Below are 13,905 nucleotides of genomic sequence, written 5' to 3' on the forward strand. Positions count from 1 at the left end.
CTCGTGTCCCTACCTTTCCTTAGCTCCTTTTGATAACTGAGTTTGTACAATGTTTTTCAAGCATTCCTTTGTTTGGAGACTCTTTACACACTAAGAGACACCCATCGCTAGGCGATCGACTGAACCAATAGGAGATGAGTTTTTTAGCGATGGGCAAGTAATGGGCAATCATCATCACACACACCACTCATAACCAAACCCTTCCAGTTCTCCGTGGACTCCACATCCTGTCCTTCAAAAGCCCTTCCATGGGCAGCCAAGCTTAGCTACCCAACAATGGCCACCCTTCAAATCTGCTAATCACCTGTGTGTTCAAGGTTCCACAAATTACAAAACCATTGTTGGGCACTACTCACGGGTGGGCAATCAATTTGTTAAAACCCACAACGGGCAGCTAATGTGTAATGGGGTATATCCATTAGAAGTAGGCATCCATTGCTTTCACACAAAGTTGGATGGACAAAGTCAAACTTCAACAAGTTTTGACAGCACTACTGTCTGAGCCCAAACCTACATCCAAATGAAATCTTGCCAATCTCAAGTGTGAAGGGTAGGTTTCACACTCATTTGGACAATCGTAAATTGGAGGGGCACCTTGTTGCTGTGGTGGGATCCCATCTGTTTGTCAAAAGTGCAATCCCATTACTTCCAACATCAATTGCTCGTATCTTGGATGGGCAATGAAAAGAATTGTGGCTTTATCTTTGCATCCATCTACTTTCATGCACCCGAGTGTGAACAAAATATCGGCAACCTATAGCTGATATGGCAAATGGATGGAAAATGGAAGGCCAAATGGTGCCTAATGCAACATGCATTGCTCCAAGGACTGTGTCAAGTTATCTTACAAGAGGGTTCAGAAAACCTCGTCAATTAACTTGGGTTACTAGTGGAACTCTGACCGTATCAACTCGCCATCTTCAAACCTTATTTAAGATATGGATTGCAACATGGTGGACTCCCTAACATTGCAATTATACAAGGACAAGACCGCAAAGGTCATGAAGTTCACATTTGGCTCCAAATGGGCAAGGTTGCCTTGGTTTATGCCTATGCACATTGTTTTCCAAATATCTAGATGTATGGAGCAAAACCTCTGTGGCCATTCCACTGTGTGGATGAAAATACTCTTGAAGATTTGCTTGGGTGAATTGGGGGCCCAAGCAAGGTACTGATGTATTTCATTGTAATACATGTTAAGGACAATTTATTACTCAAATCAATGCATTGGATTAACATATTTTTCCTCAATACTAGCAAAACATGCAAATTAAATAGTAACTCTGCGTCTTAGGCTACTCGATTTTAAACCTAGCAATTGTGGACCTTTGTGTTTCCATTTCAAACTCTCTATAGATTAAACTTGGTATTGACCTTCTTTCCTTGCCCAGGAACAACAAGTCTTTTTAACTAGGCATCTTTCTCTACTAGCATTTTTATCTATCTTGGACCAAGCACTTTTCTATCAACAACGAATGCCCACAACTTCCTTCCAACAAAACCAAAAGTGTATAATATGGTCAAATAAGTCCCGCCCAATTGAGAAGAATTCAAAATGTATTAGTGGAAGAGGGAGGAAGGGAGGGGTGGCAAAATGCAAAGAGGGGGGTCGGTTGAGCAAATCTCAGTTGGTTCTTATCACTATAGGCAATTAAAATATAGTAAAGTCACTTAAAGATCAGGTTATGGCCACCATATGCAGCCTACATGTGCAATTAAAATATAGTAAAGTCACTTAAATAAATATCAGGATATGGCCACCATATGCAGCCTACATGTGCATGCTCCTACACAAGCTCTTATGTAAGTTCATATGCCAGCTACTTTGTAGCTTCTCTTGCTCACACGTATGCTTAGCTTATGATTGGCGATTAAAAATACATCAAAATCAATGGTCGGTTGCCATAAGCATCGGTCTAAGATCATCTGAAATTTGATTCAACCATTGAATCCGATAATGAAATAGAAGTAATGTGGCCCTTCCTCAATCGACAAACTACCATCACTATCAAAATATCATCATTATCAAAATAAAAGTCATTGTCTACTAGCACAAGGTCACCAACACCTCAATTAGCTTAGAATTTACAAGCCTCCCTTTGGACAAGTCACATGAATTCTGGTTCTAGTAGTTTGGGAAAAGGTAAGGTGGTTTCAAACTCATCTTGGTTGCTCGAGTTGAGAATTTATGGAAAGTCACATTCTTCTAAGTAAAGTCCCCCCCCAACCCATTCCCCTACGCATTCATCAATCATCCATTACAACCATCGAACTAGCACATATTAGATAGCATTCTCGCTTGTAGCTTGCACACATGAGGGCCATGCACACAAGGGATGTTAAAGGTCCAGCATTTAGGTTTCTTGGAGGTGTAAATTCCAAGTCAAACATCAGAAAATTCATGTCACCAGCATTAGGCAGACTTCCAAGTAAATGACAATATCTAGAAAGATCATTACAACTTGTTAGAATAGTGCTTATGTGGGTTTGACCACTACTAAGGGATGTGTGCAAGTCGCATCTTTTCATGACATTTGTTCGACATTGACCTTATTGTTGTTGTTGGCTAATGCAAGCATCCATGTGTGCATTGCTTCATGGTTGAGTGGGTAAGTCTAAGCGGTGCAGCAGTTAATGAGAAGCAACTCCTAATACAACCATGAGAAAACCATGATCCTCTCTCTAAGAGGACAAATCAACAAGATATAGAAAGCATAAAACACAACATCATCATAAAGCCTAATTGGTTGCATGCCCCCCCCCTCCCCCTTCTCTCTCTCTCTCTCTCTCTCTCTCTCTCTCTCTCTTTGTGTTAGAAGCAATAGAGGGTACACACAACAAAAGCTAACCTAGAGAGATAGTTATTGAGCCCATGAATTAGGTAGTGGTATATTCAAATAAGATTCAAATCCAAACTTCTTATCCTTAATGTGTACTTCAATAGATGTGCAGGAAGTAAATAGACAATGCACAAGAGATAGATGTAGAACATTTAATTTAGATTTCTATCCAATGTGGATACAATCATATACAAAAGAGATATCATCTAAATGATGACTAGATGTGGACCTCTCCACAACTAGATGTGGACCCATCCATACTCAAAAGGCTATTCTCCTTCCTCCTTGGCACTTCCAAAACACTTGGCCTATGGTACTCCCCTAGAGCTTACGTGGGCCTTGTAAGATGTGCTCCACAATCACACCTCTTTGTTGCTCATGTGGATAGCCAATGATAAGGAAGTGCTTGTTGTGGTTCCTTGACTTTCTTGCTTGTTGTGGTTCCTTGACTTCCTAACCAATGGTGAGGGACAAGTTTCCTCCATGACCCCATCTTCCTTGCTACTTTGAGTGCACCCAATGGTGTAGACCCTTAAACTCTTTGTTTCCTACAATCATCCACTTCCCTTACTGCACCACAATCCTCATGGATGATAGCTTGAAGTATTGCTCCACCAAAATTCCTCATCAAATGGATAGAATGAGCCCTGAATGGTCTCCCTTTTATAGGCCCCAAAGGAGACCCGAAATAGCTAGCTAAAATAGCTGACTCTTGGGTCTATGGGATGTGGGTTGGTCTATTAGCCTTTTATTGGCCTAGCCACATGGTAGCCATTCATTGGCCCAACCCTCTTTTTCCATGTCTTGGGTTGTTTCTTGGTCTTTACTTGGCCCAAACCATGTCAAACGATCTCGCATCTAGGCTTGCTTTCTCACCTGTGTGAAGACATGCTCCACTCTTGGTGAGCTCCTATTGCTCCTAACTTAGCTTTGTACATCCCTCTCTAGGCACTCGTACTATTTTGTACAACTTCAATAGATGTGCAGAAAGTAAATAGACAATGCACAAGAGAGATGTAGAATGAGTGTATAACCAACAAAATAGATTTTCATCCAACGAGGACATACAATCAAATACCAAAGATATATGTAGTGTGCCACACTCTATCGGGTGAATGGTAACTAGATGTGGACCCCAACACACTCAAAATGCTACTCTCCTACCCCCTGGGGACTTCTGAAACACTTGGCCTACATTGCTCCCTTGGAGCTTATGAGGCCTCATAAGATGTGCCTTGCAATCACACCTACCTATTGCTCCTTTGGACAACCACCACTAAGGCAATCATAAGTCAATCCTTGTTGTGGTTCCCTGACTCCTTGCTACGCTGAAGATAGCCAATGGTGAGCACAAGCTCCCTCCATGGTCCTGTCTTCCTTGCTGGAAACCAATGGTGAAGACCCTTGAGTTCTTTGTTTCCTGCAATTAGTTACTCCTTATTGGCAACCAATGGGGAAGACCCTTGAGCTCTTTGTTTCCTATAGCCAGCCACTTCCCTTGTTGCACCACAATCCTCTTGGATGGTACCTTGCATCAAGTGGATAAAATGAGCCTTGAATTGGATCCCTTCTATAGGCCCCAAAGGAGAACCAAAATAGACAACTAAAACTGTTGTCTCTTGGGTTTTTGGGATTGGACTTGGTCTATCAAGCTTTGTTGACTTGCCTGGCCACGTGGCAATTGGCCACTATTCCAAGCTTCTTCAGCTCTGTCCTAAGTTGTTTCTTACTCTTTACTTGGCCCAAACTCCATGTCAGATACTTGGCAATTGGCCACTATCCCAAGCTTCTTCTACTCTGTCCTAAGTTGTTTCTTAGTCTTTACTTGGCCCAAACTCCATGTCAAATATTTGCAGACCTGCTTCTTCTTTGTAACCTTTGCATTGGACCTATTGTACCCCGTAGCTCCTAGTTTACCTCTGTACAGTCCTCTCTAGGTGCCGGCTTAGACTATTCTGTACATAGGCACCACCTATCTTGCTTGTTTGTTGATCTTCCCCAAGCTTCTTTTCCCCTATCCTGCATTGTTTCTTATTCTAGACTCCATGTCAAATAATTGCAAACTTGTTTCTACTTTCCAACCTTTGCATTGGACTACTGTAGCTTGTTGCTCCTCCATACAGCTCTCTAGGTGCCCAGCCTAGACTATTCCATACACATGTGCCACCCATCTCGCTTGTTTGTTGGTCTTCCCAATGCATGTTTCTTCATGCTCCACTTGCTCCAATATGCCATGATGGTAGCACGGGTCTATTTCATCTCATGTATAGGTTGTACCACTACTGAGCATGAACCAGAGCATGCCATGTGTCATTATGGCTCTTCTTGGTATTTTCCATGTACACTGCTCCAAATCTAACCCAAATTGAGTATGTCCACTACGAGGCTCCATAAACAACCAAGTATACTATCTGGATGCTACTCAAATGCCAGTCAATGTGCTGCCCATGTGGTAGCCTTGTCTTTTGCTTATTTTTTGTATGCGTGTTGCTACACATGGTAACCCATCTATAGCCCATGTGGTAGTCTTCCTTTCTTTATCAATTTTGTCGATGTGGCAAAGGCAAATGCTGCCCACATCTCAGCTAAGTAAACTAGTCCACTTCTCCAAAGCAGTCCACATTTAGGGGCTCACAGATGAGGAGGTGACCACCAAATCTCCAACACCCCCTCTCATGACATATCGTGGGCCAACATTAGCTCACGTGAAAGACATCTAGAACAACTAAGAGTTATTGTCATCCTTTAATCTTTCACCCAGTGGCTCCTGGTCCTCCAAGTCTAGTCGTGCACAAGAGATGTTGAAATGTGCAATCATGAGTGCGACAAAGGAGAGGGTTAATAGAAGCTCACCCATGATCGATACGTGGCAAATGTGTTAAGGGCATAATCCCATAACCAAAATCAGATGCATAATTCCAAGGTATATGAAGCCTTAGTGATAGGAAACTCCATTACCCAGGGTCCATGTTTTGGGGAGAGGTCCTTGGAGTGGCTAGTTGGCTATGGGTTGGGGCACACTCTCCACCATTCAAGCCACATATCGAATTCACAACATAGTATCAGAGCCTACCTCTAACTACTCGTGATCTTGGTGCATGAAGCATCTAGTCAAGGATTGGATCCTAAAAAAGAAAGCACTTAATAGCACATAGCGCACTCATAGAAGTTGGGCAAACACTACATGACTAACAATGGACTGGCGTGAATCATGAGACCAATGTGCAGTAGGACCACATTCTCAAAATTCAATGAGTGATCTATAGTTTTCCATGCAGGCTGAGCAAAAAAGGCTGGCATAGCACGTACTAATGATGTAGTAGTCAAGACCTAACGTGGATTAAAATGAGCAGATTAGTTAGCTCAATGGACCAATGGAAGTAGACATAGTGACAATGGTTTATAAGGACTGCTAGCCCTAGCAGAGAAGCAAGTTGATAGTACCCATCAATGTGGCCGCCAAAAAATAGCATTAATCATGGGTGCTTCACTAGCTTAGGTCCAACAAAGGACCAAAACTATGCAAGACAACATGAAAATCCCAAAAAACAATCAAGTACCTACACGGGCAATCATGACATGTGGCAATGACAGAAGAAGCTTGGAAGTAGGAGCTTGGGCAAACTAGCATGCTACTCACAACAGCATGTGACAATAAAAGTGGCAGAAATTCACAACACATGGATGAAGAACATGTCTCAAAAATTGTGGCAATGAAACAAGATGGTTAATAAGGGAGATATATCGCCCCCTACAAAAAGGCCTCTCCTTGCAAATGTGTGCCCGCATTTGTCCAATGGCAATCCTCAATTCATGTGAGACTCCTCTGTCCTCGAGGTATTGAGGTTGGATGATTAGTCACAAGAAATCCTCCAACAAATGAGCCATGTGAAAAGGAGAGCCAAATAAATACGATCATGTAATTGACAAAGATTCGCGTAGTGTAACTGACAAAGATTCGCATAGTGACCCAACTCATGATTGGGGGGCCCTATTGAATGTGCAATCATCAGTGAATTAGTGGGAGAAAGGAGAGGTCTAATAAAGCCTCGCCAACATGTGGCAAATGTGTCAAGGGCAAAATACCATAAGCAAAATGGGATGCCTAATTCCAAGGTATATGAAGCCTTAATGATAGAGATCTCCATTACCTGGGATCCATATTTTGGGGAGCGGTTCTTGGAGTGACGAGGTGGTCAAGGGGTGTGGCACCCTCAATACATGGCTCCACCATTCAAGCCACATGTCAAATTCACAACAAGAGAATCACCATCTTTGCACTACCATGGTACTACCATTGGTCCATGGCACCACTACATTTAATCACAATTCGAGTAGTGATCTTGAGCAATCCAAATGCAAGCATCACCAACTATCCCCCTCATAATAAGTGAATAGTCAGGAGTTCTCCAAGGACCACACTCTCCAGGTATGTTTCAAGCTATATTTCATTTGGCAAGGTACACATCCATATAACCCCAACCTAAGCACAGAAAACCTCGTGGATCCATGGAAATCTCCCAACCTGAGTATAACTCTAGAATACCTAGACCATGAGCAACCAACGAATTCTCAAGCAAGTACTCTCTTAGATCCAATACACTCTTTTCTCTTGTAGATTTCCCTTTCACACCATTGAGGCTTCAACAAGTCCACCATGTCCACCTTCTAGCACCCTGCATAATTTGAGCCTTGGAGATGCACCAAATTTCTCCTCTCTAACTTCCAAGAAGGCACACACCTTTCAATCCCTCAATACTTGAGAAATGTAAAGCACAAAATATGCCCATAACATGCTATGAAGGTTTGAATTATTAAACAAGGAATGCACATACCAAATGATCCACCTACTTGTGTGCTTGCTCTAAAAGTAAACCATGCACCTCATGGAGGCAAATCCAGCTTCATTGTGTGATCCTATAATGCCCTCTTCGGTATCACATCTCCTATCTAACTTTGAATCCAAAGGTCCATGCAAAGAATCCTCCCTCATGTTAATGATACCAGCTAAGTACCCAGAGTCATCAAAGCACACATAGATTTCCTTCACCTTCACAAAGATTTATGACCCCTCTCTAGAGCAACTCTCAATGTCAGACATGTTCATTCTAGCACCAAGGTTTGCAACCTTACCTCAATAACACATGGGGGGTGGAGACATCACCAAGAAAAGCTTTTCATACACTACCATGTTTGATGATGTCTTTGACTCCTCTAATTCTAGGTTGGACTCCTTCTTCTTATTTTGATCCACCGCCTTCTGCATGCAATATTTTGCAAATTGTCATGGCAAAGCATAGTAGAAGCAATTCTTTGTATGCTTTCTCTTTTTCTTATTCTCACCATCGAAAGCGTCCCCATCATCCTCAAATTTGTCCTTCTTCTTGGGCTTACCATCACTAGGCTTGCCTTTCCCTCTACCTTGCTCTTATCTAAGTGGTAAAAGGCCTTTTCAATGGATCCGCCTTCATACTTCTTCTCCCTAGCTTCCTACAGTAGAAGAAAAGGCATTGGCTCTTCAAAAGTCACTGGTGCTAAATGTTGCCCTATAATCATTGTCATGACAACGCTCTTATAGCTCCTGGGATGCATGTTAAGCAAAAGCCTAGCCATCCTTTTTTGCTAAATCCTTCCTTTAACCAACTACTGAGAGTTGATCCCACATTTCCTTACTTTTGGTGATACGCTCCTATATTGAATCCCCCTCATCAATGCTCATGTTGTACAGCTCCATCTTGATGTTGAAAATCCTCGCATTGTGATTCACCTTGTACATATCCTTCAATGTAGTCCATGATGTGGCAATTGAATTATTTGCCAACTACATATGTTGAAGCACTAAATCTACACTCGTGCCAATAATGATGGCTAATGACTCTACTATCTCCCATTTTGTAGGATCCGCTGCTATTGGTACCACTACCGCTAGCAGCTGCATTCATGGTGGATGGCAAGATGGGCTAAGGTATTCACTCCCATCACAAGCTCCCCAAATCAATCTTACCACCAGGTGGATTTAGAGCTTCATAGGTTGATTTATCCCATCCACAAATTTTGGAATATCATACAACTTGTCCCGTCCAACTTGCCTATTTCCCCAAAGTCTGAACTTGGATATATTATAGCCATGATAATTAAATGAAAGAGATAGGGGCTGTTTGAATCTAAGTCGCACTCCTTCTTGTAAGGGAAATGGTCCTTTACACGTAGAAGTTGATTCCCACATGCTTGAATCAAACTCGTCCTTTTCTAAGTTCCTTGCCTTCATGCTCCCACGACTTGTGAACCAATACCATGTTAGAGAACGATAGAGGGTACACACAATAGAAGCTAACCTAGAGAAAGAGAAATTGATCCTAAGAATCACACACTGGAATATTCAACCAAACTTCTTATCCTTAATGTCTGCTTATATAGATGTGTAAAAAGTGTAGAAGGAGAGAGATGTAGAACACTAAAATAGATTTTCTTCCAATGTGGACACACTCATATACAAAATAGATCTTTGTGTGCCACACTCTATTAATTGAATGTAGACCCTTTTGCCCTTCACACCTCTTTTGCTCCTCGCAATAGCCAATGATAAGGCAATGCCTCCTTGTTGCTCTAAAGATAGAAAATAATAACATCAAGTTCCCTCTGTTATTCCATCTTCCTTGCTACTATGAGGGCTACCAATGGTGAAGACACTTGAGCTCTTTGCTTCCTACAATCAGTCACTTCCCTTGTTATGCCACAATCCTCTTGGATGGTACCGTGAAACAGGCTAGAATGCTCACCAAAATTGCTCATCAAATGGATAAAATGAGCCCTAAATGGGATCATTTTTATAGGCTCTAAAGTAGCCCAAAATAGCCAACTAAAATAGGCGACTCTTGGGTATGGGGATGCCACTTTGTCTATTGACCTTTTGTGATAGCCTACCACCATTGGCCCAAGCCTCTTTTTCCCTATTGTTGCGGGTTGTTTCTTGGTCTTTACCTGGGCTAGAATCCTTTTTAAATAGTCATAGATCTACTCCTAATTTTTTAATGTTGGACTTGTTGGCTTCATACAGTCCTCTCTAGACACCTGTACTATTTTGTATATAGGCAACACCTATCCTACATGTTTGTTAGTCTTCCCCACATTCTTTTTTCATGCTCCACCTACTCCAATATACCACATAGGCTTTCATCTCTATTTTGGGTCATGTTCTAGTTCGTATGCTTGCTACCAACATGGTAGCCCATGTGTTGCCTATGTGGCACCCTTGCTTTCTCTATTGGTTCTCTGTTAGTTCTGGCCATGTGCTTTCTTTGTTGGTTCTATGTTAGTTATGTTAGCTCTCTTGGTTCTCTATTAGTTCTACTAGTTCTGTTAGCTCTATTAGCTCTGTTAGCTTTGGCTGAAACATTACCATATGAAAACTAACCTAACCTAGTCCACCTCCCCCAAAAACTCCTCATTTGTGGGTTGGGCTCACAAATGGGGAGGTTACCACCATTATAGTCTTCAAAATCTCTCTCTCTCTCTCTCTCTCTCTCTCTCTCTCTCTCTCTCTCTCCATGTTGGTAAAATATAGTAGAGGTGGTTTGGGATATAAGTGAAATATGAGAGCCAGTGTACTTCAAAAACACACTCAACAAGAATGGCAAGCTGCTATCAAGAATGGATGCTTTGTACAAAAACAACACTTGGTATTTATGTGACCTTCCACTAGGAAAGAAGGCCATAGCAAACAAATGGGTTTACAAAGTGACATACAATCCAGATGGAAGTATTGAAAGATAGAAATCCAAACTAGTTGCAAAAGTATTTGCATAACAATTTGGTCAAGACTATGATGAGACATGCTCCAGTAGCAAAGATCGACTCCATAACAGTTTCGATATCATTAGTGGCACTTAACAGATGGCATGTGTACCAGCTAGATGTTAAGAATGCTTTTCTTAATGGTTACCTAGATGATAAGTCTGTGTAGTATAACTAGCAGGGTATGTTGAACTAGGGTATGTTGAACCAAGGAAAAAGCATCAGGTTTGCCATCTCAAGAAAAGTCTCTATGGTATAAAGTAAGCATCCAAAAGTTGGCATAGCAAAGTCAACAAGTATTTTGCTAATTTGGATGCATGAAGTCCAATGCATATCATACTGTATACTACAAAGTTAAGGGGAAGTTATCACTATAACACTTGTACGTAGATGATCTGATTATGACAGGAAGCAATGATAGCTTCATCAACCAACTGAAATAAGACTTATCTACAGAGTTTGACATAAAAGATCTTGGACTTATGCACTATTGTCTTGGAATTGAGTTCTAGAGAGACTCAAACAGCATTTCATGAGCTAGCACAAAGAAGTGGATAGTCTCCTAAAGAAGTTTCATATGGAAGATTGGAATATTGTAGCCACTCACATGGAACAAAGTTTGAAACTCACTAAAGATCTAGACAAGCCTACAGTCAATGACAAGTACTATTGATAACTCATTGGATCTCTTATATATTTGACTATCACAAGGCTAGATATTTATTATGCAATTAGTTGACTTCCATAGTTTATGAAAACTCCAAAATAGGCTCACTAGAATGCAGCCAAGAGAGTCTTAAGGTACATCAAAGGTACAAGACAGTTTGGAATTGAATACAGAGTAAGTCATCCAAGGTTGCATGGATACTGTGACATTGACTATGCAGTAGATCATGAGACCAGACGGTCCACACAAGGATATGCATTTTTCCTTGGTCAAGGTGCTATATCATGGTTGTCAAACAAGTAACCAACTATTTCTGTCTTCAACTAAAGTAGAATATAGGGCACTCACAACAGTTGCATGTGAGGCTATATGGCTTAGAAGACTACTGTCATAAACAAATTACATTGATGAATTAAAGTCAATAACAATATACTGTGGTAATCAATCAACTCAAGCATTAGCCAAGAAACTCTCACATTCGCATTTCCCACCAAAGTTTATAAAAAATGGAAATTAAGAAAGTCTCACAAAGATTTTTACATGGATAAAGTTACCTTTATTAAAAAAATCAATGAAAAACCCCATGTAAATACATCTTGGTGAACCCCTTAGGGCTATGCATGAGCGAATGTTGGGGGGGAATGAGTAAACTATGCAACAATTGGTAGGGGGACTATGTCAAGTACAAGAGAAGCAAGGAGGGGATGGCTTGGTTATAAGTAAGGGACAAGGGGGTATACAAAAGAGATGCACTAGGTTGAGAGGCTTGCTATATTGATTCCTAATTAAGGAGGAAGCTGAGACAAAGAGGGAATTTTGGCAAGGAAATAAGGCTTGAAGGAGAGTTTCTATGAGATTGGTAATGCTAGGAAGAGCAAGAGGGTTGAGAATAGTGTCAATGATGACTTATAAAGGGATGGCAATATAGGCTTAGTCTGAGAAAATTGCCAATCATGTAGCTACATGGGAACATAAGAGTGTAGTGGAAGAAGGGGTACAATTGAGAGGCTGAGTGTAGGTGGAGATAGTATATAGAGGGGGTTTAGTACTAGAGAGGACAAGAAGGTGATTGATAGAGTGAAGAAAGTGGGTGTCAACAACTATGACGATCAGGGGAGAAAGGATAAGAGTGAAGAGAGGGGGTCAGAGCTAGATTGAAAAGAGGGCATGCTATTGATGAGGTTGAGAGGGGATAGGAGAGATTGGTGAATAGCTAGGGGAATAAAGAGATACAATAGAAAGGAGGTGGGAGAGTCATTATGGGTGTATGCAAGGTAAGGTGGTACACTTTTCCCACTCTAAAGTGGCCAAGTATTTAGTTCTTGTTTTAGTGGAAGAACTTTTGGAGATTAAAACTTTGCATGTTTGAAACCCATCCGATAGGAGGTCTGCTTGTGACCCATACAATAGGTCATGCTTGGGACCATTCAATAGGAGTGCTTGTTTTAGTGGAAGAACTTTTGGAGATTCAAACTTTGCATGCTCGGACCCATGTCATAATAGCATCTTGTAACAAAAGGAGTGCCTTCAAGCTCACTCCTCATTTAAAGATACACTTTAATGCACTTAATCCCCCCCAAATTTCAAATCCACATCATCTTGAGATCGGCCCCCCCCCCCCCAAAGTTTTCTAGTGCACTTCGCCCCCCAGTTTCCATTATAGTTGCTTAATGTGAGGTTCCTAAATGATCATTATTGCAAAAAGTAGATCTTGAAAGGTATGCCTTTGCCTCTCTCTCTCTCTCTCTCTCTCTCTCTTTCTCTCTCTCTCTCTCTTTCCCCATTACTACTAGAATGTAGAAATCTCTTGCTACATTGCTAGTTGTGAAAAGTAAAATTTTCATGTTTTGTTTGATCCATTTAATTTTTGATAGATTATAATTTAGGCACATCTCATTTTGGCACACACCAAACATATGGTTTCCTCAATATGCACACTTCTGCCAATCTAATGAGGACTTCCATAACAAGTATGGGACAAATTTTTGGAATGAAGCACGAGAATCCAAAATCCAATCCTAGTAATATGCATCCTCTGAAGTGGTAAGCAACTCTGTAGTAGATTACACATGAAGAGAATGTCATTGTCACTATAATTAGGGACTGCATTGATCTCCTTGATCTTCACTTGTCCTTTGTCCTTCCTTGGACTTTCTTCCTTCTTATTTGCACCCCAATTTGCATTCTTTTTCTTATCCTTTTGCTCCCTTTTTAGCTTGTAGTAATCCTTTTTTGTGTGGCCCTTCTTCCCATAATGGTAACACTCAATGTTCCATGCCTTGGATTTCCTACAAGACTTCCCTCTTTCTTGGGACTTCCCCCTGAACTGTGATCTGCCCCTTTGCACATTTAAGGCTCATCCTGCTTGTTGCCCTCCATAGACTTCCGTCTAATCTCCTTGTCCAACAAGCTACCCACAACATCATTAAACTTCAATACTCCACTAGGTATAGAGTTACTGATAGCTGTACGGAAGGTATCCCATGAGGATGGCAATGAACACGAGGAATATTGCCTTAATCTTTGCTTCAAAATTAAGCTTCTGAGTCTAAAGTTGGCTGAAAATAATATTTAATTCATTCAAGTGAGAAGCAATGGAGATCC

The sequence above is a fragment of the Dipteris shenzhenensis genome, chromosome 13, assembly GCF_047967505.1.
Source record: "Dipteris shenzhenensis isolate YYH24624 ecotype China chromosome 13, Dip_SZ_1.0, whole genome shotgun sequence".
Taxonomy (NCBI): Eukaryota; Viridiplantae; Streptophyta; class Polypodiopsida; order Gleicheniales; family Dipteridaceae; genus Dipteris; species Dipteris shenzhenensis.